A 12,597-nucleotide genomic window follows, 5' to 3' on the forward strand; every position below is an offset into this window, starting at 1 on the left:
CAGAGCTACAGAGGCTCCAGATTGGGACCCCTATCAATTCTGCTGCTGAAAATCATTTTTTTTTAGTCAAGACTTTTGTCCTTTTACTGTCTCCTTGTACTCTCCTGTTGGTCTGTCTGTATTCATCTGTTGTCTCTTGTCTTACTGCTCTCTACCAGACTCCTGTACCCTACTGGTTTGGATCTGTCACAGCACCTATATCCAAGAGTATCTGCAAACCTACGCTTCATGAACACTGCCATATATACCTGTGCAAATCCCTGTCTAGTCATAAGTATATACACATTGAAAATCTGCATGCAGTTAATACAAGATGCAGGCACTGTTGCATATTAGGCATGGAAATGTGTGCTCTCATGTGTGTTGTTATCAGGACTGACAGCCAAGCTTAGAGGTGGTTGAAAAACTATGTGAACTATTTCAAATGAACCAAATTTTTTCATTTCATTCACAATTTTTCACAGATTAATGTTTTATTAAATGAAATACATTTTGATAGTGTTTGGTTTTATGGACTGTCCCCTTTTTCTCTCCCTTCCCTCCCCTTTTCCTACTAGAAAATGAAGGGAAAGAAAAAAGAAAAGAAGGAAAACTTATAGAGCTCAGGGTGCAATCAAATGTGTAACTGAAGGGTGACACCGAACAGAGAACCCCAGAGAATTCCACTGCAGAATCAGAAGATTCTGTGGATGCCTCCAAGTGGAATTCCATCCTAATGTGTTGATAGAGGAAAGTAAAGAATAGAGGCCACTCAGTCTCAAAATCCTCCTCATGCTCCAGATCAGATCCCCTTGAAATTTCCAGAAGAGGAGGTCTTTGTGAACCAGTTTCCACCTCCAGTGCTAGGAGGTTCTTGAACTTGGTATGAGAGGTGCCAGCCTGACAACTCTGGAAACTGAACTCTTCTATTTATCCAAAGAACACCAGAGTAGTGGCAGAACAAGCTTCTCCACCTCTCAGCTAGGACTAGTGACAAAGTGCCAGTTTGGGCCAGGGGTGGTGTAGACTCTTGTACCCTGGAAAGTGGACATTTCTGTTTTAGATGTCCATAAACAAGGCACTGTGTTCAATTTCTTTTCTATACTCCTTTTAGTTAAAAATATGAAAATATCCACACTCCAAATGAAAAATGAGGGCCGGATGCCCTCAGGTATTTGTAGCAATATTTAAAAGGCTGAAATATTTAACAGAGGAAAGCGGCTATTTGGTACATGCATTAATTACCTGTTTACTAAAAACATCCCAAGGATTTTAAGCACACTGGGTTACTGCACATGCACAGCTCTGTGGACTGAATGATCCCTAACCACACACTGATGTGACTAAAGTCTTGTGATCTGTTGTGTCAATGATTCATAAAATGCATACTGACTTGATTGACCCACACAAGCAGTAAAGGAGCCAACTGTGTATATGATCTGCAGATAATGGGTCTCTAGGAGATTTTTGAACTGTATCTTTTAATTCATTCTGTTGAGCTTCTGAGATGCACAGGGGTTCCTTACACTTAGATAAACCTCAAAACACCTTGGGCACTGTCTTATACACTTCGATTGATGGAGCTATTAAGATCTCAATGGTTGAACAATAATGATTCCATTTGGACCGATCCAATTTCATTGACATTGTCTCATAGACTTCCATTAAAACTGGAGCTGTTACAACCTCAGTGACAGATTACTTCTTTAAAAAATAGGAAAAGGAAATTAACACAATATATTGAATTGCACTGAATTGACACAATAAATAATGAAATGTACTAGACAGCAACCTCTCTCTTCTGAATTTTCGTGAGGAAAAATAGGCATATTTACCACATAGTTGATGACATATATAGCACTTAGGTTAAATTATATGGCAAAGCCTTTATCACATGGTGGTAGTATTACAAAATTGACTAGATCGCATATTCCCAAGTATAACTTCAGGTGTGGACTGGAATCTAATTTGTCTAATCTAATATGGCATCACCATATTCCTGAGCAAAACACACTAATGGGTGTTTTCAAAGGGCCAAATTTGCAGAGGATATAATGGGGATGTGGTACATAGTGTATGAACCACCAAACCCCACATTTGCACACTCAGATTGGTATTTGAATGCACAGATGAGATAATTTCACACACAAGTACGTGTCTGTATATGTGACCAGAAGCCCAGCCCTTTCCCAACTGGCTCTGGGCCCCCAGCAGAGTTGGAGTTGTATGAGTTTAGGTTAGCACATAATATAACTCTTGCATTTCAATACTAGTTGCGTTGTTGTCAAGATTCTCACTATGGGTCACATTCTGCCACCCTTCTTCAAATTAGACTAAACTCTCTGGTGGTGAGAATTGGTATAATTCCATTGAAGTCATCAGTCCTGGGCCAAATTGCAGCATCAGAAAGTTGCTCCACGAACTGTCCCATTGAAATCTGCATGAGGAGAAAGAACAGAATTTCGTTCTAAAGTAATGACTACTTTTAGGTGTCCGCTGCCTGAAACTGCATTTCTCACAGTGCAGGGACAATTACTGGGATACAATAAGACTCTATGCTAAGGCAAGTTCACCCCTCCACATTCACGGTATTGTTCACATGTTGGTACTAGCTGACTTGGGGAGGTTACACAGAGATCTACAAATGCTCTGCTGGATGCATTTCTCCATTTCACTTGTTGCACCCTCCTTTGAAAATGTTATCCTAAGTATTTTCCTTCGATAAACACAAGAGCAGATATCTGGGCAAAAATTTCAGACAAGATGAGTGACGTGATATCTTTCATTGGACCAACTTCTATGGGTGAAAGAGACAAGCTTACAGGCTACACAGAGCTTGTCTTCTTTAGAAGTTGGTCCAGTAAAAAATATTACTTCACCTACCTTGTGTCTCTAATATCCTGGGACCAACATGGCTACAACATTGCAAGAAAAAATGTCAGTCATTCATAGACATGATGGACAATTCATGTGCATCTCTGCTCAGGTGGTTTAATTTGCAAAGTGTTTAATAATCATATAGTGAGTTTGGAAAATACTGACATATCAGGTTATGGATGTTATTCAATTGATTGTATTATTGCTTAACACTGTCCTTTTCAAAAGCCAAGAGAACATTTTTTGACATCCATTCTCTCCAACCTTAGTCAAACCTTCCCTATTTGGAAAGCATTAGGCTATATTACACTGCTCTGCATATTGGTTTGAACTGTTTTGGTGATTTGAACGGAGTTACTTTGTACATTAAATAATCCTAAATAAATAAAATGGAGCCTAGATTTTCAGAATGATGAGTGCTCAATTGCCATGATTGCTCATGCAATTACAATTATTACATATGAAAACTATGTGTGGTGCCTTTTTGCACCACATATGTCTGAAAATCTGGGCCTTTGTGTATTAAGGTCAGTGATTTAGATGATGCTTGTATATTTCACAACAGCCTTTTAAAGCTTCCTCTAAAGAACTATTTTCAGATATTTTATATACATTCAAATCAATTTTAATGAGCATGGTTAATTTTGGGAGATTGAGCCAAGGAATGTGGCTGTTTAGTATGAGCACAGCTAGATAAGGGCAGACAAAACCCTTATGTTAGCTGCAACTTTAATAATGCATAACCACTATCCATTGAATGCCCTTAGGCAACTAGGTAGTCGTTACGAGATATATGGAAAAGGGGCATGGCCTATACTGGCCTCCTGTGCTGTACTGTTATAAAGGAATCCCCTGGTCCTGCCCCAGTAAATTTTATCAGAGTACGTACAATGTCTGTGGCCCAAAACTCATGCTAAAAGGTGAGGCTTTCAGGGGACAAGTCCCCAGTAATTCCCAGCGGTTGGCAGGAAGAGTGCACAAGGGTTAATTGATAACCCCTCATCCCCAGCATATATTTCACAATCAAAGAGCAAAAAGGAGCAGCATTGTAGTAAATGGTACGGCCCAGCCCCACAGGACAAACCCAGTTTAGATCAAAGTGAGTGGATGGCCAGCCTTGGACATGGGAGAGGGATGGAGAGAAGTTCCTCTGTCATGTGTACAGGGGCTCAGCATTTATGGCTTTCCAGATAGAGAGTAGGCCAACAAATAGGGTGCCCACCCACGGCGAAAGTGCTAGTGAAATCTATCCTGATGTGAAGCCATCTGAAATCAAAATGATGGCCTTGTGGTTGACCCCTTCAAGGCCCAGCCTAGACAAGAATGGCCCCATGGGAAAGTCAAACCAAATTAAGCCCATCGATGAACATTTAAATTCAATGTTAATTGTATATTTCAGGAATGAAATGCAGGTTTCTTCTCAGTGTAGCCTGGTATCTGGTTCTGAGAAGAAATGCAACCAACCAGATTCTTCTGTGTATCACTGAGCTGTTGCTTGTTTGCTTGACTAGAAGAAGAGCAAGAAGCAGGGTCACCGTTCACCACAGCTGAGGGTGACGAAAGTGAAGAAGAGGAGCAGACTGAATCACTGCCAGCACAGCTCAATGACTCAGACAAGAATGGGGGAGAATGATTCTCTTCTCGCTTTACACTCGTTTGACACTTGTTTGCAGAAAGTAATTGTATTATCCACCGTGGTCTTGTGGTGGTTGTGCATTCATCTCATCAATTTCCCTTTTTAAGGCCCTGAAGGATTTGCTGTTGTGTTCCTCTGAAACCATTTGTTCCTATGGTCCCAGTTTGGTACCTTCTGATCCTTCTAATGCTCTTCCCCACCCACCGCCCCAACCCAAAGCCTTAGAGCAGTTAAAATAAGTGAATCCTGGATCTCGTGATTTGTTTTACACACATATCTGATATGAAGAAGAAGAAGAAAGGGCTTACTGATGTTTTCGCTTGTCTGAATTTACCTTGCCATGTTAGAACATGCCCACACTGATTTCCATTTAAAATGGCTCTTTCTTGATTATAATCTTACTGTAGCTGCATTTACACTCCATTCAGCTTTTCACAGTGCTGAAACAGTTGCACATACTGGAAATGCCTCTGTTTTAAACTGAATCAGTCTAGCTAGCTTCAACCTTAAGTAAGGAGACACAACTCGTTCTTGCACAATCACGCATGTCTAATTCTGTGCATGACTGTCTATACCCACACATGTATGTTCATTTTCCTTGGTTTATTTTTTAAATGCATATACAGCGTACACCGTTATAGAATTGTAGCCTTGATTGTTTGCATAAATTTAATGGGTCAAGTATTTAGCCTTTCAGGGTGTGTCTACCTTGCACCTGGGAGCATGCTTCCCAGCCTGAGTAGACAGACACCTGCTAGCTCTGCTTGAGCTACTGCGCTAAAAGTCGCGGCATGGACATTGCAGGCTGGGCTGCCCAAGTACAAGCCTGCCTGACCCCCTGGCTCTGAGCTTGGATGGCTAGCCTGAGCTGCCACTTGTGTTGCAATATCTGCACTGCTGTTTTTAGTGCCCTAGTTGGAGTGGAGCTAGCATGTCTCTCTAGGAGGCATGTTCCCAGCTGCAGTACAGACATACCCACAGGCACCACAATGAAACACGCAAGCTGTCCTGAAGGCACAGTGCTGGATTCCACTGGTGGAGGGGAATGTCAAAGTGGCATGTAGCCAGCATAGCTAGTTCTATTCCACCCCCATTTCTTGCTTCCATGTAGGGGGCATGTTGGACAGGAAGGGGTAAGTGGGGGGGGCATGGTGGGAGTGGCAGGGGGATAGCCAGACCATCTCTGCTAGCCAAGCAGTCCCAAATGCATGACTTGAGTAACTATTGTAGGTTATGCCAAATCCTAGTTTGGCTTCTGGTCAGCCTCAGAAGAAGTGGCTTAGAACCACATTTCCCGCCGCAGGTGTGCCAAACAGAGCTTGGCTGCTGCTGTCGATCTAGCCCTGCATCTGGAACTGTTTATAAGGGTTTAAAATACTATTTCCGAACCAGTGACCATGGGGGAAGTTTATCTGGTCAAACTAATGCAAACCATAGAATGTTCTGTGAAGATATCATCCATCAAATTACAGGAGCCAACTGGAGCGTCAGAGAAAACTTTGACCTGAATTTTATTTTATTTTATCTAATCTAATCTACAGTGTTTGTAACAGGAGTAACTAATGAACACTTTCCGCTCTATACTCGAGCACATACGTGGCCAAACACTTTGAGGGGTATGGATCAACTGGATATCAGGCCAACTTTATTATGGATGAGCAAGAGATCCCTGTTGGCTTTACAAGACAATCAAACCAAAGTTTGAAATCCCATTAGATTATGTAGAGAATGTTTCTTTATTTCTCAGTACTGATTGGTGTAACTGTTCTCTTAGTTAACATAATCTATGAGAATTTTAGCTGCTATCACTTCCTTTAGATATCTGAGTGAGGCGTTCAGATTAGGAGTTACATTACAGGTTGGCAAAGTTCCATCTGACAAGAATTTCACAGAATGGTTGTGTATGATGCATTTGTATATGATTTTTATCAATAACATTTGAGTCAATTTCATGAAAATTTGGAAATAATGGAAATTACTGGAACACTTGTGAGTTACTGTTCTCATCCTACTGGCATCATATTCTCTGTCAGCTCTAGATGGATTTTCTCATTTGGAATGCAGGAGGGTCACAGTCAGCTGCAGATCTAGCCCAGTTGTAAGTCTGCATGTCCTTTGAGAAAGAGATCACTTTGTCTTACTCATTTTTTATATTCACAACTTATATTGGTTTTCTGAGTTTCTGTGGCTTATTCTTCATTTTCTTTTTGCCAAAAACATTTCGCAATAACTACTGTAAACAGAAACTGTGGAGTTTGTGGTTAGAAAACATAAAAGCAGATTAGTTAAAAACAAATGACCCTTCTTTTTGCATAGATTCATAGATTTTAAGGTCAGAAGGGATCATTACGGCTCTGAGGAACCTATTTAAGCCATTTATATTTTCTGAGAAGATGTTTCTCATCCATGAATTCAGACAGCTGGAAGAGTTTTGTAAGATGGAAGTTGCTACGTTTCATTTTTGTGGGCCATAGAAACCAAAATTGTCCTTAGTTTGTGGGTCTTACACCTGCTCGTGAGAGCTATTAACAGTGAGTAGGCACCACTATGTATTTATTTATACTTATCGCAAGGAGATGTGTTGGACCAATGCAGCTTCTTGGTAATGGTAGTCTGCAAATGTACACCACTCACTCTTGTATTTGTATAACACTTATTTGTGATAAAGAACAGCGGATTAGTTAAAAGAACAGAAGTTACAGCAACGTTTTTGTTTCCTGGATTAGCTGACTAATTTGCATAATCTTTTTTGCATTTAAAGGTTCAGGAAATAGCACTGAACAAGTATGATGATTAAACTAAAAAAAAAAAAAAAAAAAGGTCACAGGCTGAGTTCAATCCAGCAGGAATCTCTGGGAATTCTTGCCTTAAAAAAACCCAGTATTTTCAGCTTTCTCTTATGATCTGAACCCATCTGCTTCACAACAGCATATTCTCCCTTTCAAACTCTTCAAGTACAGTCTAGTGTGTCCAAAGCACTTCAGTGTGTTTATTTGTTGTCTTCACTTCCTTTCATACATCACTTTGATTTCAAAGCATGTTTTGTAAAAAATGAAAGCATTTATCATCAGATTTTGATATAATAAGAATTGCATTTCCTTGTAAATTACTTTAGAAGGAAAAACTTTGTAAGTGTATCTAATTAACTTGGGGGTTGAGAGAGAGAGAGAGAGAGAGAGTAAAGTAGAATTTATAGCTAGTTATGTGTTCAAACATGGAAGAAAAAAGGAAAATAACCAGTTACATTCCTTTTTATATCAGGTTCCATCAGCATTCCCTAGCAGTTTAAAATTTGATCCTTGTTTTTCCACTTAACATGAAAATTGGCTAATTCTTTTATGTGGATTGTTAATTATCTATATTCCTCTGATCTAAATATTTCTCACAAAGAAATTACTTCAGCATCTTGGAGAAAAAAAACAACCCAACAAACAAAAACCAAAAACCCCCAGACACGCACAACATATAACGAGTTTCCCTGTGGTCTTGGTATGTCTTTGTATATTTTAGACTTCTATAAACTCATTTAAATGAAAAAAGTATTAAAAACAAAAAGTCTTCAAGTCTTAGAGAGGCACACAGACATAAAAACTTATTCCCCATGGAAATTGTGCCTTTAAATGACATTTTGCTTTTATGAACAGTTTTATTACAAAATAGATTTCCTGCAGCTAATTTAATCAGTTGTCCCACTCTGTTGCTACTTTCCACTGCCTTTCTAACTTCTTGTTATTCAAGTGAGGGTACATTAATTGCTAGATGATGTAAGAGAGTTGGCTGCATGCCAAAGCTTGGTGACATTGTGCCTAGCAGAGCTTGGAGAAGATGCCTGAACCCATCTGACTGTGGTAGCAGTATTTAAGCAATATTTCCATTTGATAGATTAAGAGTCATTGATGGATGTTGGGAATGGTATCTCCTGAGTGTCATTTTAACAAGACGTATGTGTTGTTAGACGTATTTCACAAGTCTGTGTAATAATGCATTAGTCTCCCTGAGAAGGAATAAGTGATTAGTAGCACTAATTAGAAAGTTCTCTGAGACAGACTTTGGTTGATAAAATGTGGCGCAAGCTCTCAGTCATTAGCAATAATACAATGAGCTCAAGGTAGAATCAATCTATGGGTGATTGCAGAGATGGCATTAAAATTATACATTCCTTATTAATATATTTATTTGAGTTCTAAATTAAATGATAGTGTTTAATAAGGAGAGAGAATGAAGGGGATTTTCATGCTGTATTTGCCATGTGAGTGATGTGTAGTTCTCTATCAGTCTGGCAACTTTAATCTTCACTTATCTGCAGCTAGCCCTTCATTTATGAAAAAAAAAAGTTACCTAGTGCCTGGGAAAGCTTGTTTCCTTTGGTTTTGGTGGGATGAGGGAGCCCTTCACAAACGTTTTCAGTGATGTCTTTTCTTTATATGCGGCAAAAGCACAGAAGAAGTCAATTTCTCATTCTGCAATTTCCATTTCCAGTTATCAAAGCCGGATGGACTCAGAGATGGAAGGTATTTATGTGTTCGTTCAAACTGTTCACACATCTGGTCCGGCTGTTACATGGAAGGTGACCCTGGAACTCGGATGTCAGAGGGTCAAATGCCCATGCCGGGCAGGGCCTGAGTCAATAAGCTTTGCACAGGTATCTCCGCCCCATTCACAGCTCTGTGAGTTGGTGTGGAGTGGCTGCCTCACTACTTTGGTTCCATTATAACAATTCATTAGCTGTAGCAGCAGCTAGCGCCTCAATGTGCCTCATACATTGTGTTGGGGGGCGTATGCAGGTGTGGATCCAGACAGCTGCAAAGCAGCTTGCTACACTCCTATGTATCCTGTAGCTCACTTGTGTTGTGCCCCGAATGCCCATTGTACTATTGCAGAGAGAGATGCCATGGAGTGGAGTTCCTGTCATTGAAGGGGTTGTGTTGTATCCCTGGTCTGCTGCTCTACCATTCCCAGCCCATCATTCCTGGGGCAGTAAAACTGCCCCAGTTCGTCTGTGTTAGGTCTTTTTGGATTCCTAGTGAGAGAGGCTAGGGTAGCAGGCGGTAAGTTGGCCCAATGCCTCTACTGAAGAATGTTGATTGAAATGGTGTGTTGAATAGAAAATGCATCAGGCTACCTGGATATGAGGATGCATCACAAATGTGGATTGCATCATGGAGTTACTTACTAGCACATCTACAGAGCTAATTTGTGAAGCATGCCCAGCTCACTACCCACAAAAGGCCAGACAACTGACATTCTTAATTATCCCTGGTTAGCTGCTATAGCACAGCACAGTGGCCTTCAGTTATAAGCAGAAATTTTGCTCGACGGGCCAATGTACACAGGGGATGGGACCCTGATGCTGCCTCTCCTCATGCCCATTGAGCAATTTGCACCCCAGGGATGCTCAGAAGAAGGATCCCTGTATGCCACTGAGGGAAGGGACTGTGATTGTCCTTGGTCCTTTCATGGGATGCACAAGCTAGTTGGCTTTTAGCTCACGCAGTAGAAGCTCATGCTTTAAGCTCCAGAGGCCCCAGGTTTGATCCCACCCACTGATGACTGGAGTCTGTTGGTGTTACACTAAGACAGATCATTTCTCTGGGCTGGTCTACACTAAGGGGAAAAATCGATATAAGATACACAACTTCAGCTACGTGAATAACGTAGCTGAAGTCGAAGTATCTTATATCGATAACTTACCCGTCCTCACGGCGCGGGATCGATGTCCGGGGCTCTCCATATCGACGCCGCCACCGCCGTTCGGGGCGGTGGAGTTCCGGAATCCATAGAAGCGCGTTCGGGGATCGATATATCGCGTCTAGATGAGACGCGATATATCGATCCCTGAAAAATCGATCGCTACCACTGATGACTGGAGTCTGTTGGTGTTACACTAAGACAGATCATTTCTCTGATAGTTAACTAATGAGAACTCCCACATTCTTTACCGACATCTGAGCAGCACTGGGAAAGGTGTGAATTTCCATTCGGTCTTTGCAAACATCAAGTAAAGCATAGGAATAATTCAATCCTAATAAGTGAATCAGCATCAGCAAAGGCAAACACATCAGCATTAGCACTGGCCATTTACAGGGACATTCACCCTCAGATCTCAAAGCTGATAATGGTTACCTGGTAGTGGTGTGTGCCCCATTTTTCCTTTTGGTTATAGTTACTTTAATTTTATACATTACATGTGTAGTCTGACTCTAAATCTGGTGTCTATTCCTGAAACAGAAGGTGAGTTTATCTGCTGCTGCTCTCTTCTGATAGCAGTGGTCACTCAGTCATTGCTCAGGCAAAATTCACATTGGACTGCATGCCAATTTTAAGAAGTAGGTTCTGCTGGGTGATGATGATTTAAGCCTTCGCTTGATAATCTTCACTCCGGGTCGATGTGTGGTATATATCCCCCCTGTATCAAATTTAGAAATGCTTCCTCTAGGTAGCAAAAACAGTGGGACAGGAGCCTCGTTGGAGACCAAGCAGGGATGTTGATATAACTTTGCCCATGCTACTGTTACTGTTGTACTAGTGACATGTTCACCTGCCAGCATCTTCCATCAAACGAGGACGGTTGACAGGGAACACAGAACTTGGCACATTAGGTTCAGAGCCAGATGCATCTCTTGGTATGAGTTTGATGGATGCCTGCTGTGTGGCTTGCAAAAATTCCAGGCCACAGTTGGTGCATTTAGTACTGCCAGCCCCATTCCTCACTTAAAGGAAAGCACACATTTTCATGGGAAAGGCCTCTTAGTGAGTCATTCCCAGAGATTCAGCTACATTCACTTCATTGCCCTTGAGTTGGTATTTATTTCAGGTCTCATGTTCCTGGTAGGGATGTACATTGCATTTATCAAGAGAAGACAAGACGGGTTTGTATGGACTTCTACGTTGCTAGATGTGCCAGCGTATAATTCATTTAACCAGCCAATGGGTCAGTGCAACCCACACCCGCTCTGCCCTCCTCTGCTGGTGCGTGGGCCACATACAGAGGTGGCAAGTATCAGAGGGGTAACCGTGTTAGTCTGGATCTGTAAAAGCAGCAAAGAGTCCTGTGGCACCTTATAGACTAACAGACGTATTGGAGCATGAGCTTTCGTGGGTGAATACCCACTTCATCAAATGCATGAGGTGGATGAGCCTGGTAGTAGAGCTGTGTCTTGTAGCTCAGGCAGTAGAGGCTCATGCTTTAAGATGCAGTGGTCCCAGGTCTGATGGCTGACAGCCTTCCTAGGAGCAGGGCATGACACTAGCAGGATACTTTCGGTGCTGTGGAGAAATTCACCTTTTGGGGCTAGGGCAGTTCTTAGGCAACCTAAATCATGTCAGGCTGCACGGTGTACTATATAGCAGCTACTATTGCAACAAACTCTGGGGAATCTCAGGGTAACACAACACAGTTGGGGTAGCGAAAAGGGGACACAGCAGTGTGGGGAATGCAAGAAATGCACAGATCTGAAGCCAGGCATTTGAAGGAGAATAGATTTTTAGGAGATGCTGGGGTTTGATTTTGGCTCATTTCCTAGAGAATTGTATTGACAATTAGCAGGATGGGCACGAGAAACCTGCTCTGCCAATGGTGATTTCTGAAGTTTTTCGTGAGCTATTCAATATCTTTTTAGACAAGACTTTAAAAAAAAACAGTAAAAAAAAAAAAACCAAGCAGATGGTTTCTGTAGCTGGCAAAAAAAAAAAAAAAAATCAAACCTCTGCTCAGTGATTTGCATGAGAGTTTATGCAGTCTGTCCCTAGAGGTTCATATTGTAGAGTATGCACATTTCTTTGTTTGATGTTGGCGTGATGCAGAAAGTTATGGCAATCACAGGTCAGCAAGGTTTAGAAATTCATTCCCCGTGAGCTCAGGGAAAAATCACAGAAGCTAGGAGACTATGATATGGAAGCACCACCAGGATCGGTAACACTTGGAAAGTCCTGTTAAGAAGGCTCAGTAAGAAAGGAAAACCTCTTTTTAATCAACAGATTTCTCCAAAGGTGCATTATGTTGCCCTGCAGACTAGAGATAAGTAAACATGTTCATGGGGATTTTAAATTGGAATGCTATTAAGCTTGGATGCAAGCCCGTGCATAACATTAGGCAGATATTTCAA

At 41.4% G+C, this 12,597-nt stretch overlaps 1 long non-coding RNA gene across 2 annotated transcripts in view; it reads right to left on the reverse strand.

The window, feature by feature from the left end:
- Positions 1-1,613: 1,613 nt before the first annotated feature.
- The window catches only part of LOC120404917, a 57,236-nt gene continuing 46,252 nt past the window's right edge, over positions 1,614-12,597 (reverse strand). For both annotated transcript variants that reach the window (XR_005598255.1, XR_005598253.1), the window contains one exon: positions 1,614-2,416. This is a non-coding gene — a long non-coding RNA (uncharacterized LOC120404917). The remainder of the gene's footprint in view (positions 2,417-12,597) is intronic.

The sequence above is a fragment of the Mauremys reevesii genome, linkage group 4, assembly GCF_016161935.1.
Source record: "Mauremys reevesii isolate NIE-2019 linkage group 4, ASM1616193v1, whole genome shotgun sequence".
NCBI lineage: Eukaryota > Metazoa > Chordata > Testudines > Geoemydidae > Mauremys > Mauremys reevesii.